This window comes from Theobroma cacao, chromosome 9 (assembly GCF_053813885.1).
Source record: "Theobroma cacao isolate CCN51 chromosome 9, ASM5381388v1, whole genome shotgun sequence".
NCBI lineage: Eukaryota > Viridiplantae > Streptophyta > Magnoliopsida > Malvales > Malvaceae > Theobroma > Theobroma cacao.
In genome coordinates, this window is record NC_142647.1 from 37,726,006 (window position 1) to 37,742,878 (window position 16,873).

The following is a 16,873-nucleotide window of genomic DNA, read 5'->3' on the forward strand; positions in this document are numbered from 1 at the left end:
AATGGGAATTTTAGAAAAGATTATTTTGGCCCCATTTGACTTATTGGAGTAAGATTTGAGGTTTAGAAGTGAAAAATTTTAATTTCGGTATGATTTGGAGTAAAAGGGTAAAATGGTAATTTTGCCATCCTAGGGGTAAAATTGTAATTTTCCACCACCAGGACATTTTTTCAGCACATGGTCTTCCTTTATCCTCATTTTGACCATTGACTAATTGTGTGGTGGAGATAAAAAGGATTAAAATTTTAAAATTTTAAAAATAGACCAATAAGAAAATGCCATGTGTCATACCTTTATTATTTTATTGTTTCTTTATAAAAAGGCATAAAATCAGCCCATTTTCTTCATATGGCCGGCCAAGCAAGGAAGAGAGAGAAAGAGAGGAAGAACAAAGGAAAAAACAAGAAAACCTAGGTGAAAATTCAAAGAAAAAGTGAAGAAATCAAGGAAACAAGCTAGGTAAGTTAGAATTTCTTTAGTTCTCCTTGATACCTAGCTTACCCATGCTTTTGTTCTTGATTTTCATGGTTGAATATTGAGTTATTATGATGAATTCAATTCTGAAAAATGGGTTAGGAGAGAGAAACTTGTTAGATTAATTTGATTTTAAGTTATGTTAGTGTTTTAAGTTAGTTTAGTATATTTAGGAACAAAATAACAAGAAAAGAATTTATTTTCCTCCATTACCATTATTGGCTGAATTTTCTAGGGGAATATTGGCTAATGATCTTGATGTTTATTTGAGGAATTATGATGAATAATGATGAATTATGAGTCTAGAAAAATAATGGGAATTTTCGGAGCAAAAATACGAATTTTTACCAAGTAGGGGTATTTTCGTAATTTACTACCAAGACTGATAATTTGCACCACACTGAGGGACATTAAGTCAATTTGGGTGCCATTGAGGTATAGAAACTGAAAAAAATTAATTTGGAGTTTAAATGGACGCGTATATCGATTTAATCGGGTAATAGACCGAATTAGGTCAGCACCGCATTTAAGCGGTAGTCGGATAAGTTGTATATCATATCATGCATATATACCGAGCCTGAATTGATTTTATAATGGTCAAGCATTGATGTGGTGAATTATGTATTGTACATTGTGGATAGGTGGTGAGCAAATTACACTGGTAAAAGTACAGAGATTGTGCTTGAAGACTGGGATTAGGAGTACATCGACTCCTAGAACTGTGAGTGGACAACTTATCGTCTTAAATATCTAGAGTAATTATACTTGTTTAATGCTTTTATTGAATGGTGAATTTAAATTATAAAATATTATGTTTTTCAATTAAAATGTTTCTTAATAAAAATGAGATTTATACTGGTTTTGAAATCAAATATTGTTTTGGAAAAATTGAGTATATGGAGACTGTGTTGAAATTTATGATTTTATATGTTATTGAAATTGTGGCTTATGACACTATGGTAGCATGATGGCTAAATTTTGGGGATTGGCATGAAATATATGAACAGTTTTGGATTGGTCTCGGTAGACTGAATTACATTTTATTCACCATATTATGCTATTGGAATTTTTATGGGTCTGGTGGTATATTAAACGGTCACTGCAGTGGTGGGGGTTTCTGTGGACTACCTATGAGAGGAGCACAGTAACTCAATTATATATTTACCTCCGGGGGGAGATGTTAGGTTAAGTATCTCTTGAGGTATGATTTGAGTGCACCTCACGTTCGGGCCACCACGTGAGAGTGAGACTCAGCCAACGCCAAGGAACGGCTGTGTGTTAGATGTGAAAACATGTTTATGGGTATGGGTCATTGAACAGCCTTGGCGGTTTCAGTGGGATACCTTGACAAAGGTACCCGCGAGAATGATTCTGGCAGGGGCCAAGTTTAAGAAATTCATAAGCCGGGAAATTTTGATGAAAAGAAATTGTTTGGTATAGATTGAAACGAATTTTGTGTTATGAACATTATTGAGATATAACGTTTTTATATTGTCTCCATCTACTCGGCTTTAGATGCTTTTGATGGTAATTGTTTACTCACTAGGATTATGTAATCATAATCTCACCCCTCTTCCTATCCATTTTTCAGGCTCAGGACAATTTGTTGATAGTTGATTAAGACGAGAATTAATCTCAAAGTTGCATCCTAAAAAGTAAGGGTTCGTAGCCCTACATCTTCTTAGTCAGTTGGGGGCTCACGTGTCACTGTAAAAATAATTTTATTCTTCAGTTATTTGATTTAAAGTATGTATGAATATATTTAGCTTTTACACCATGTTTTTGACGAGTTTCGGTATTTTTGAAGAAAAATGAAGAAAATGCCCCTGTGAGCCAAAAAGTAATATTTTATTATTTTAATTTGGAAATAACTTATGATTTTTTTGAAATGTGAGATTTAATAACTGTTGCTTACTAGGGAGATGCGGAAGCTGATGCTAAGCCTTTTGGGGTTTCGATCGGCATTCGAGGTAATGAGTGCCTATCGAGACGTCGCGACAGTTGTCACGGGCTCGATGGGAGTTTCGGGTCGTGACACATAGAGTGGCAAAATTACTATTTTGCCCCTATGCTCCAAAAATACCAAAATTATAACTTTTCACTTCTCAACCTCAAATCATACTCCAATAAGTCAAAAGTGATCAAAATCTTTGAAAAAATTCCCATTTTGTCCTTGAGTGGCAAAATTACCATTTTGCCCCTAGATAGTGAAATTTTTGATTTGACTCCAAATTAATCCTCGAACTCCGAATCACCATTCTAAGTCATTCTGAGACTTTAAAATTTTCAATTTCACCCTAAAATCTCTATTTGATCTAGTTCGAGGTTTAAATCAACTTTGTTGTACCTCTAGGTACAATACCGACTTTTATAGATTTTTCGGGGCTCTCCTAGTATGTAAACATTTAGTCAATCACATGCATGTCATGACAAGTATTTTATAGAGTCAGGCTTGACATCTTCTCCCCCACTTGGATCAACCATATGATCCTTCTTCATGACTGATTTAGACATTCGGCTAAATATTAATATTTTAATATTATTTCATTAATAAAATATTATTTTATTCTAAAAATGTTATCTTGTCTCTTTGGTTTCCAAAATACCTTATTATACCTCAATTCACATCCGATAAGCTTTATTTGTCACCATATCAAAGTATGGGGCATTTCAATATCAATCTCCAAATCTAACAAATTTCAAAATACATTCAAACATCACTCTTAGCATCCGATACACAACATCAAGGTTGTTCGGTGATACAATTCTGATAAACTAATTTTTATACGACCGACCATCTTACACAAACATAACCTCTATGCAGTGGAGCGACTCGAAGTGGAAGTCTAAGAGATGCCATTACTTATGTCGCAACGAGTCAAAATGTGCTGAGGCAATACATGCGAGCTGATCAATTATCTGTAAACAAGGGAAGATATAGAGGGTGAGTCTCACAAACTCAGTGATCATCGGCTCCGTAAGCAAGGCATAGATGGGAAACAAGCCAAGGATAGAAAATTTGAATATTAAAAGCATATGAATATATAAACCATTTAAAATGAAATGGAACATTTGTGCCTTACATATACACCAAAGAATTGTGATGCAAAGTAACCATTTCAAGTAATATATTAAAACCTGTGCTATTAAAAGATTTTTGCATTCGAAATCATTCGATGTCCTTTATTGAAAATAGGACTAACATAAGCGTGCACGCTCTGATAAATCAAGCAATATAAGTGCTTATACACAAGCATATAAACGAACTCATGGTATTAAACACAAAACCATCGTATAAATAAAGGAGTTGCGAAAAAATCAATATTTCTCACTATGCGAAATAATATGTATTTGAAACTCGAAGAGATATCAATCTTGAGTAGGTAATCATATATAATCAACTTGTGGACCTTCTTCCATGTAATAACATCCGAGAGGCCTCCCTCCACCGGATTCCCACAGCCATGGTAGTTTCGAACCGACATCGAAGAAATCATGTAGTCGCAACCACGTATATCAACTCGTGGCCTAACTACGTATATCAACCTGTGGCCTTGCCACATATATCAACCTGTGGCCTTGCCACGTATATATCATAGACCATTGCCACGTATATATCGTAGACCATGGCCTAGCCATGTCTAACAGCCCGTCGGTGACCCAAAAGTTCTCTATTTAGAGCTCACTGGTGCACAAGGGTCACACTATTCTGATGTGACATTCGACATACTTTCGAATCTCTTAGTTTGACAAAACCATTTATAACCAAATTGGGTTTTCAAAAGCTTATTATAAATCCATTTCAAAAACAATTCACGGCAACGTTATAAATCTGTTTGTAAGAATTCATAATGTAAAACCTTTGCATGAGGTTTAAATATTAAATCAAAACATGGTGAATATAAAAATTATTCATGAATGCACATCACAAAGACATGTAAGGCATGTTTCAACATAAACCATGGTAAAGAGCTTGTTCCCTGATTTCTAAAACCCTTTACATATATAGCTTATATTATATATAAAGCTAATTCAAAAATCATGGCATTCACAATCACCTATCAATTCTACCAGCTCATGCTTTCCACAATAACAGTGTATAAATCTTTTCACATATAGGTATTTAAACCATCTATTGTTTTCTAGCAACTCATGCTTTCCACAATGACATTGAATAAATCATTGACAAGTTACTATACATATAACATTATATAGTATGGAATCTTTTGAAATAGACACCCCTTACTCACCTTTATTGGCGGGATATCACTTCGCCAATCTAAACTCTTGTGTTTTTAGTCAATTGATATTGCTTGCCATTTAACCGTTATCCTCCTTAATTTACACCCACGGTAACTATTCTTTAATTGTCAATTCCCTGACAACAATTAAACTCAAGATGCTTAACAACTTTACAATGTGTTCTATCTCACACTTGCTACCCTTACTAGCTTAATGCTTTTGTAGTTATTCTTTGTTCTCTAGTCTCATTCAAGAACTAATCATTATTCAAGTAGTTCAATTCATGCTATAGTCATCCTTATTTCAAAATTAATCTCATGCTCACACATAATTAGATATGGGCAACAATTTTACCCAAGAAGTCTTTACATGCATAATCCTTTATCCTTTACTTTTTTCTACACATTATAACTAGTATAAACATTCTTCCTAGTCGAATCTAAGATAGCACAATACATTCTTATTGCTTGCTTACCTTTATGATAGCTTGGACTTTACATGCACCTCTAATATGCCTCCAAGTTTTGATCATTAAGACTTAAATCCACCACTCAACCAAAGGTTGATGACAAACAATCATCTATTTCTTTCAAATCTTGGATACCTTTGCTGCCACAAACACTTTCCTATGTTACCATCTAGTTTTCGAAACATATTCAAACAAAAATCACAATTCTTACCTTTCCTCACTTGGATCTTAAAACCAAGCCACACATCTCCTTCAATCTCCAAAGTTCTCTTTGAATGATGAGATGTTAAAACTCAACTAAGTAAAGGAAAGGAAACCTTACAGTTTCTTTAGATTTTTTTTTCTCCAACCAAAAAAATCGAGCCTTTCCTTGAATGTCTCTTTTCTTCTTTTTTGTCTTTTCATCTTGGGTGGAGCTTCACAAGGATAATTCTCTCATTCTTTTCTCTCAAAGGTGTGGTTTTGCCAATGTTCTCCAAGCTTTCCTTGTCTTTTCCTTTTTCTTTTAGTTATTTCCAACCTTTTACTCCTTCATGCCTCTTATTGGACTACTTTACTATCCAATAGTTTTTCATGTACCAATCTTCCCTTTAGTTTAATTGGTTTAATATCCTTTCCTCATTATCCTTATCCAATCGTCTCTCTTAATGACCAATATCCTCCCATTCCTCCATTCTTCCATTATTTTATGTTTAAAGTAACCTTAATTGCAACCATTAGTCTTTCATGCATTTTTGACCCTTTTTACTTCATTTGGCCAACTCATGCACCAATCTTATTACATGCAATAGGATTTATTCTTATTTTTCTTTTTACTTCACATGGTAGGGGTCTCAGATGTTCCCCACTAACTTTCTCCTTTTTGCATGCAATAATTTGCATGTAATAATAAATCCACATGCACATTTCATTATCCAACATATCCTTATTATCTCAATTAATTCTCCATGTCTCCATTCTTCCATACTCACATATACTTTTACTAATACTTATATCACTAAAATTTCACTCATTAAAATAATATTCTAGACTCAATAAAATAATATTTTATTCATCAAAATTATATTATGACTCCCCCACTTAAGTTCAATGCTCAAATTGTGTGAGTTGTCCATCACTCACAATAGAAATATCTCAATATTATTTTAATAATATCTTACTAATAAAATAAAATATTATTAAATTCTAAAATTTTCCATTTAGTTTTCGGGGTTCTAACGCATTTTAATTTATCTCGATTTAGCTCTATCGCACCTTTTAACTCCACAACTTTGATCTTAATAAAATATTATTATTTATTATTATTTTAATATTATTTTCTCACATACAAAATATTTTATTCTAAATTATTCTTTTCACCCGACATCGCTCTTTGGCACTTAAATTAGTATCAATTGACCTTCGTCCTATTGATAAGGTCGTATTGGCTTCGATACGAGGGTACGGGATGTTACATAACTTGGATTATAGGAACAACTCCACTATCATTAAGCAATGGAGCAACTCCCACTTACCATATACAACATAACATAATAAATTGAGTTTTACTAAAGAACTCTATTGACATTTATAGGTGCCTATATCTAAAATAATATTATGTGTAAAATAAGCATGAAATTGCATTCGTCTACATGGCCTCTACAAATAATTAATATAACCCAAAAATAAGTTACATCATAAGAAACCTATTACATCAATCTACAAAAATAACGATGCCCTACTTGCTTATACATATTTATTATTTTGGAACATTAATAATTAACAAATAATTAAACATAAATAATAATTAACAAATAATTAAAATAATCACAAAAAAAAGGCACTTATAAAATAACAATTTTAGCATACAATTTTACTTAACAAATAAGTAAAATAATCTTATCTTGCATTTTATAAATTATACCTATCAAATAAGTAAAATATTGCAACCATACCAAATATTCTCAAATGGCACATAAGAGACATAGCATTTTACAACATATGTAAATTATTCTAACATGCATTTGCTAAATTCACTCAAATCATATATGTTTTAGATAAACTAATTTCTAATACACAACATATAAGCAAAAAATGGTTAATTAACAAATTAATTAACTATATTTATAATCCATGTGAATTTAATTAACTAACATGCCAAGTATATAAATAATATTCTAGAAAAATAAATTTTTTAGGTCAAATTGTAATTACCAAAACTTTTAGGATCATTTTGTAAAAATAAAAACTTGTGGGGTAAAAACATAAATTTGGAAAATATATCCATTAGCGCCATGTGGTTGCCACATCAGGTCCTTCATGGTTGTGTTTGTACCTTTTTGGTCAGTACAATCTATTGCACTTTTATTTTAAGAATGCTACGTTAGTGTAGTGGTTGTTGTGGTTAAAGGGCTCATTTAAGAGTCTTAATGACTTTGCTAGTGTAGGTTCAAACCCTACAACTTGCATTTCCTTTACCTATTATTTTTGTCTTTCTTTGCTGCCATTCATAAGGCGCTATATGGCTCTCGACCAATGCACCTGTTTGCACTGGATTAAAGCTTACTCCTTTCCCATATTAGTTTTAGCAAAACAAATTCGTAATATTTTTTTATGATATATATATAAATATAATATACAGTTAAAAAGCTAATAAAAAATAGAACATATCTGTCACGACTCAAATTTCGGACCATGACCGATGCATGGGCTCAATGGACGTAGTCCACTAAGCCCAAGCAAGTCTATTAATATAACCTTTTCACCATTCTATTAAAAGTTGCAAAGTCACATTTTATAACTTTGAATCAAAATAATACTAAACATTGCCATCTCATAGTGGCATACCAATCAAGTGTATATCTATTGTCTAAACGTATAATTTAATAATTTACATCACTTGTACATGTTTACAACAAAATGACTCTGGGTTTCCAGCGGAGTGACCACAAAAAAGGTGTAGCTATGGAATGCCATTGATGCATGCGAATCAAGTCAAATAAATGACTATGCTGCAGCGAGAATGCCTTTCCGCTGTTGTCACGACCCGGTACTACCCTCGAGCCCATGACAACCGTCGCGGTGTCCCGATAGGCACTCATTACCCGGAATGCCAACCGAAACCCCGCAAGGCTTCAATATCAATTTCTCATTTTCCCTATGAGTAACCGTTGCCAAATATCATGTTCTAAGAGGTTTTAAGCTGTTTCCAACTTAAAACAATAAAAAAAAAATTTTCGTCTCACAGGGGTATTTCGATCATTTTCCCCCAAAAATTTCGATACCGACTAATAATGTAGTATATAAGTGCAGAACACATACTTCAAAATCAAAAATAAATTTAGGTGTTTAAAACATTTGTTTAAAGTGAAATCATGACTGTTAGAATAAAATAAAAATATTAAACAAAATATTCTATTTCTTATAAAACAATATTTTTAGAACACTGCGTAAATAATTTTTACAGCGTAAAAGCAAAATAAATTCCTACATACAGCAGTACAGATAACTAGAGTATGATATTTAATTTACAATAACAAGTGGGCCCGTCCTGAATAAACAAAAGTAAAGAGGACTATAAACCTACAGTTTGAAGGATGCAAACCCAATGGTAGTCCTCGATGAGATCAGCTATCTACAGTCTAATCTGAGCCTGAAATGGATGGAAAGGGGATGGTGAGATTATAAAATCCCAGTGAGTAAACAAATATCATCATAAACATTTAGAGTTGAGTACATGGAGACGATAAAGTAAATCATCGTAAACTGGGTCACAGCATTAGAACACATTTCATTCAAAATACGTAAAGAGGCTTCTGAATCTCATAAAAACTAGGCTTGTGCCATAAATCGATCCTTAGGGACACCTTGGCCGAGGCATTCTACCGAGACCACCAAGGCTGTTAAAAATAAATTTCGTACACACATAAACATATTTTTAGTTTGAGAAAAACACAGTCGTTCCTTGGTGTTGGCTGAGTTCACAATCACGTGGTGGTTCGGCGTGAAGTGAACTCAAATATCACCTCAGGAGCTATCCTACGTGCCTCTACAATCGAGGTGAGCACATATAAACGGGGTTACCGTGGCCCTCTCATAGGCTGGTCCACGAAACCTGCCTACTACAGTAAGTTAATAATTATCCCACCAATCAATAAAATTCAATAACATGATATGGCAATTATTGTAATTCACAGCCTTTCAAGGCAAACAAAATAATCTGTATTTCAATACAATTGCCAACCAGCCAATCATGCCCGGTTTATCATAAGGCAATCAATTTAAACAATCAAATTGCAACAAATAGCAGTCTCCGTGTACTTTATTTTTCAAAATCATTATTAATTTCAAAATAATTTATAAATTAATTTCATTGAAACACATTTATTCATAAAATATGAAAATTTACCTTTTTAAATCCATTTTTCCATAGAATTCATGAAATCATCTAAAAGCCACCCTAGATAATTAAAATGACAGTAAGTTTACTCACAATGTCTAGAGTGCGAATTTTCGAAGTACTTTGACTATTGGTCCTCAGATGCAATTCCTTTGCCTTTATCGGAGGACTCACCACCTTGACACAGTACAAAATCGAGAAACTCACTACATTGGTACTAAATCGAAATTAAACTAATATAGACTACTAATGCATGATATGGAATGCAAAATGCACGAATAACCATTTAAATTTCGGTATCGGCCAAATTCGTCTTATCACCCGATTAATTACTAACGCATCCAATTTAATCCCTAATTACTCCATTTATTTTCTAATACCTCAATTCACCAAACATTATTCAAATAACACCAATTTCATCATCAAAACCCTCCCATTTCTTCATGGAAAAATTTAGCCATTACAGTGCACTAACACTGTGATTTTTCCTACTTAATTTTTCTCACAATTATTCATCATTTTCTAAGCCATTTCTCTTGAAATAATAACAATCCAACACCCACACACATCAAGGAAGATTCGGCCAATGAAGATTCATGGGGAAAATGGATTATTTTCTTGTTGTTTTGCTTCTAAATATGCTAAACTAACTAAAAACACTAACATATCTTAAAATCAATTCAATCCAACATCTTTCTCTCTCCATACCCATTTTGATCAGCCATGAATTCATTATGAAAACATGTAACTTAACCATGGAAAATAAGGAGAAATGCTTAAGGAAAATAGATTTCAAGTTTAAATTGAAAAATTCTACCTTTTTCACTTGTTTTCCTTGATTTTCCACACTTTTTCTCTTGAAATTCTCCACCTAGGTTTCGTTCTTCCTTTGTTTCCTTCTTTTCCTTGCTTGGCCGAATATTTGGAGAGATAATAGGCTGATTTTTAAGCTAAATATTAATATATTCTAAGTTTGACACGTGTCACATGCTTATTAGTCTATTTTTCTTTTTATACTTTAATAATTATGCTTCCATTCTCCACCACATGATTAGTCAAAGGTCAAAATGAGGATAAGGGAAGACCATGTGGTGGACAAGTGTCTTGGTGGTAGAAAATTACTGTTTTGCCCCTAGGGTGGCAAAATTACCATTTTACCCCTGGGGTGGCAAAATTACCATTTTACCCTTATGCTAAAAAAAAATCAAAATTACAACTTTTTCACTTATCAACCTCAAATTATACTCCAATGAGTCAAATGTGATCAATCTTGGTAAAAAACTTCTTTCAATATTCTAATTTTGTCCTCAAGTGGCAAAATTATCATTTTGCCCCTAGATAGTGAAAATTCTGATTTGATTCCAAATTAATCCTCGAACTCCAAATCACCATTTTAAGTCATTCCTTGACTGTAAAATTTTGAATTTCACCCTAAAATCTCTATTCGATCTAGTTCAAGGCTTAAATAAACTTTGTTGTATCTCTAGGTACAATACCGACTTTTGTAAATTTTTCGAGACTCTCTTAGCATGCAAACATATTATCCATCACATGTATGTCATGATAAATATTTTATAAGGTCGGGCTTTACAGCTGTAGTGACACTAGACTTAAATTATCATCTAGCCGAGGGTTTCTCACCAAACCTCATCATTTTAAATTTAATTCATTTATTCCTTAATGCTGGAAGTCCATGCTCAATTATGGTACCAAAGAAATGAAAAATAGGGTAGCAATCAAACCAAATGAGGAGAAAAATAGAAAGTTTTTCGTTGCAGCGAGATTCACTCTCACTGCAGCGAAATTTTTGATCACAAAACAGAAAGTTTCTTGCTACAGCGAGAATAAATCTCACTGCAGCGAGAAGCTACAGTAACATTCTCACTGCAGCGAGTTTTCAGCCAGTCAACCCCTTCAAAACCCGAGAGTTTCTCGCTACAGCGAAAATGAATCTCGCTACAGTGAGAAATAGAGCACCAAGAAAAAGGTTTCCCTTCACTCAATAAAATGCCATCTTGCTAAACCAACAAAATCAACATAAAACACATGAAAATTCCTAAAGTGCAACATATCAGATTTCACATGCATTTCAATCATATATCATATTCATGAGCTTTCATTTCATAAGCATAGATATGCATAAATACATAGATAAACATCAATATTATCATAATCACACCCAGCTCATGTACATCCCCCCACATCGTGCACATAGCAGGGGCCATCGTGTGCATCCCCCCACATCGTGCATAATCAGTGCTATCGTGTACATCCCCGCACATCATGTGCACGGGCACTATCATCATCCATCTCCCACTCCACCATCATCACCGGCATGTGCATCCCCCCATATCGTGCACACACACGACTATAATCATCATACACAATATCAACTATCATGCACAACATATATATATATATATATATATATATATATATATATATCATCATAATGCAATGGTGAATGATTCCATAACAACCACATATCACAACATAAAACCATTTAGCAAAAACTTGTTCTCAAGGCACTTGTTTTAAGAAAAAGTTGTATAAAATCCGTCAATTTCTTTGTACAAACAGTCACATTCTCAAAACGATTTTGAAATGCAGTTCACTCACCGGTATTCATTGAGCCTTTAGCCGACTCTTACTTCCCTAATGGTCCAATTGGAAGGATGGAACTTCGTTGGAAGCTACCATTACATTAACATTACCATTATGTTAATTCACACTATAAACTCTAAAAGCTATCTCTTCGCTAGCTTTCAATTGCCATTTTTAAATGGCTATCTATTCCCACTATTCTAGTCACATTAGAGTCAATACACAATCTCAATAATAAAACTCACAAACCAATCACTAGACATTATCAACACTTAAAACCCAATGCTAATTTACTATTCACCTTGATAGATTTGTAACTTTGAACTTCTTTCCAACAATTCCTAAGCTATTATAAGGGCTTTTTTCTTTTTTTCTTTCTCTAAACACCTAGTTAGTGAGAGAAAGTATGGAAGTGGGAATTTTCAAGGGTTTTAAAGTGAGAGAGTAAAAGAATACAAGGGTTATAGTCAAAAGGGCACAAAGGTATGAAAATTAGAGCTAGAGAGAGAAAGTTATGAAAGTTTCACATCAAGCTTCCATGGAGAATGGAAGCAACGTGAGATGGGAAGAAAACAAGAAAAAAAAGCTACTAAAAATTCAAGAAGCTGCTGGAAGGAGAAGATATTTATAGCCCAAGCTTATCCACTCCCTTAAAAATTACAAAAATGCCCTTAGTATGTTAACTTATCCTTCTTCACCCCTTTATGAAATCTTTTTACTCTTTTAACATTGAGGCCAAGTCCATAATGGTCTAAATATACTCGGGTTCACAAAAACTTAAAATTTACAACCCGAGGTGAAAAATGACCATTTTGCCCCTACCGTGAAAATCATCAAAAGTTTTGTTTCCTTGTCATTTTACCCATATTTTCATCATTCATTTATGCTTTAGGCCTACTTAGGCCATAATATTATTTAAAATCTTACTTTTATGGGCTTACTAAAGAAATAACGAAATTACCCCTGATTAGGGATATCGCGTATATTACTAACTATGAGTCTATAAAGGTCAAGGTCTCACAATATCTATTGAAGATTTATACATAATAAATGTTATAATGGTAATTTGAATTAAACATAATCACGTTGGGTCATGAACCAAAACATGCTTTCAAAATATGCAATGTTGACTCCATATGGTTTTGATGGTAACAAAACATCCCCATTCATTGATGTTTAATTACTTTATTTAAGTGTGCAGGAAAAAGTTTAAAATGTTTAATAAATTTGTTGTCTGGAAGCAAGTCATGAAGCTTGCTTAATTACAAGATTGATTAATTAGTTAAAGAAGAAAAAAAGAAAAGACTTAGTGAAAACATCATGTTGTTAATTGATTAACATAGAGCCTTAATCAGTTAAGGCAAAACTGGACACTATATAAAAGCAAGACAAAAAAAGCCTTAATCAGTTAGCATAAGGCTTAACTAATTAAGCAGATGCTGAAAGCTAAAGACAAAGATGTGCTAATCGGTTAAGGTATGTGATTAATTGGTTAGTGCACAAGGCCTTAGTACCTTGAAACTCCAAAATCAAATTTGAAAAAAGGTTGACGTTGAAGGGAGCCAAAATGGAGAAGTTCAAAATTTGAAGATTTTCTAATTTATTAATGCTGATTTCAATCGGTTAAGGTTAAAGCATTAGAATATCAATTACATTAAAGCTATAAACTATGAGATGTGGGATGTTATCATAAATGGTCTTCACATTCCCACTAGCTCAAATTTAGTCACGGGTGAGAAAATGCCCAAATCTAGGGAAAATTGGACTGAGGCTTTCCAAATAAATTTCAAAGCCATTAACACTCTTCATTTTGCCTTAACCTTTATTGAATTCAACAAAATTTCCAACTGTACCTCAACTAAGGAAATTTGGGAAAGGCTTAGAATCATTCATGAGGAGACTTTTCAAGTTAAGGAGTCCAAAATCACCATTCTCACCCATAATTATGAAATGTTCAAAATGAAACCTGGTGAGGCCATTTCTTTAATGTAAGACCGATTCACTAACATAGTCAATAAACTCCATCAGTTAGTAAAAGTCATACCTGAACATGAGCTAGTAAAAAGACTCCTTAGAAACCTACCAAAGAGCTGAAAACAAAAAGTGATTGCCATACGAGAAGCAAAGGACCTTAATTCAATCACACTTGATTAAATATGTGGTTCACTTATGACACATAAGCTGGAAATGAAGGAAAAAGAAGAAAAGAAAATAAAGAGGCTAAGGAGAAAAAGAAAAGTCTTACATTGAAAGTGAGTTTACTTGAAGAAGAGTTGAAAATATTACAAGTGATAATGATGAAGAGCTAGCCATGATTGCTAGAAGATTAAAAAAGCTCATGGGATAAATAGACAAAAGATTTAAAGAAAGAAATTAGAGAAAAGATCAGGACTTTTCATGAAAAAATCAATACAACAAGAAGGATGAAATGGTATGCATTGAGTGCAAAAAATTTGGGCACTTTAGATCCGGATGTCCACTACTCAAGGAAAAATCCTCAAAGAAGACCAAAAAGCCAAAAAGAGCAATGGTGGCTGCAACTTGGTCAAATAGTGACTCTTTTAGCTCGAAGGATGAAAAAGAAAAGATGGAAGAGAGAGCAAATTTTTACTTAATGGCCAAAGATGATGAATCTGAGGTCACATCTCATTTATTTGACATTTCATATGATGAATTTCAATATGATTATAATTGCCTATATGTTGAATTTAAAAAATTGGTTTTAAAGTATAAATTTTTAAAAAGAAAGCCATGTCGTTAGAAGATGAATTAGAAAAGATTAAGCATGATTTAAATCCTATTTTTGATCAAAGGAACATTTTTCATATTGAACTTGAGCATTCCAAAATAGATTTTGAATTTTTGAAGTTGGAACTAGAGAGTAAAAATGATGCATTATAGCTTTTAAAAAAAAAATGAGGCATTGTAAAAGGCATTGGATGAGAATGTTGCTTTTAAGCTTTAATGGAAGAGAGCTCAAAATTGAAGTTGAACAAAGAAGAAAAACCAAAAAGAAATTCTATGTTTAGAAGAAAAATGATGTACCTTCATTCCATTATTATGTTTATGGCAAGAGAGATCATCTTTTTTATGATTGTTATCATAAGGGTAATAACCTCCTCAAAACGGGTATGGTTTGGGTGCCTAAAGGTTCTTATGTGTTTACTAACTCCTAAGGACCCATCAAAGTATGGGTACCTTTGAAAAGGAAATAAAATATTATTTTGTAGGTTGAGTAAGAGCAAAATTAACAATGTTTGAAAGCTCAACCAAAGGAAAGGCAACTGTAACACCCTGTACCCTTGTATAGAAGCTAATAAGATCCTATCGACAAGACAAAGGGTCAATTGACATAAATTTAAGTGTCAAAGAGTGATAATGGGTGAACAAAATATTTAAAAAAAATTAATATTTTATTAATAAAATAATATTAAAAAAATTAACATTTTATCTATTATTGACATTAGTCATGAATGAGGATTATACAACTAATCTAAATGGGGGAGAAGAAATAAGAAAGAATTTTGAAGAAAACGATGTTAGTGGGGCCCACGTGCCTATATTAAGTAGAGTTAGAGTGGGTAAGTATATATTTAAATATTATGGTGACATCCTGGCGAAGTACAAATTTTATACCCTATTTGTACACGTGTAAAGCAAGGAAAATAAAAGAAAATTGGAATTGAATAAATGTTGGAAGGACCAAATTGTGAAGGATGAAAGTTTGGAGGGTTTCATGGTAAATAAGGAAAAGTTTGAGGACTCATTTGCAATTTCAATATTTGAAGTTAAAAAGGGGAATTTACTAACCAAGGAAGGTTACATTATGTGGAATATGAGATATACATGTGAAATTCACTATTACATGCAAAAAAGAGAAGTTAGTGGGGGACATGTGGGAGCCCCACCATGTGAAGTAAAAGAAAGATGAAGAAAAAAATTTATTTTCATGTAATGTGATTAGTGTATTAGTGGTCAAATGAAGAAAGAAGAAAGTGGGTTGCATGTGACTTGAATGGGACAATGAGTGACTAAATAAAACATGAAATAAAAGTGGTGCATGGAATAAAAAAATGAACAGAAAGAATGGAAAGTCAAGGTGACAGGTGGAAAGGTTGCAAAGCCTTTTGCCTTGTAATTTTATCACATAAAATAAAAGGAAAAATACCAAAAAGTCATCAAGCTTTGAGCAATCTGCCCATGCAAGAAAAGTAAAGAGAAAAGAAAAGAAAATAATGGAAAAGAATGTGGCCATGCAAGAAAATTGCCCAAAGCTTGAAAAATGTATGGGCAAAAATGAAAAAGTGAAGCCATTTTTCAAGCTTTGGCCTTGAGAAGTCCGCCCACAACCAAGAAGAAAAGAGAAAGGAGAAGAAAGGAAAAAGAAAAGAGGAAGGAGAAAAAAGAAAAAAAAAGAGAGAAAGGAAGGAAGATTCGGCTTGGAGAAGCTAGAGAAAAATCGAGAGGTATTTTCTCTCACCCACATGCCATTGTTGAAATTTAAGGAGTTTGATGGTTTTGCTTAAAGATTTCAAGGTAAAGAAGGTAAAAATTGTTAGTTTGATTGAATGCATGCTTTTTGAACTGATTATAATGTGTGCAAATGTTTGTGGCAGCAAAAGAATACCGTATGGGTGCAAAAAAACCATGCTTGTTGGTGAATCACAAGGAATGTGAGATTTTGTTACCAAGGAGCTTGAGGTTTC

The 16,873-nt window shown here is 33.1% G+C and overlaps 1 long non-coding RNA gene across 1 annotated transcript; it reads left to right on the forward strand.

The window, feature by feature from the left end:
* The first annotated feature begins 354 nt into the window (after positions 1 to 354).
* LOC148760936 (uncharacterized) lies at positions 355 to 2,206 on the forward strand. Its single transcript, XR_016028249.1, has 3 exons — positions 355 to 459; positions 1,116 to 1,195; positions 2,066 to 2,206. It is a non-coding gene; the product is annotated as an uncharacterized LOC148760936 (long non-coding RNA).
* Positions 2,207 to 16,873: the final 14,667 nt, after the last annotated feature.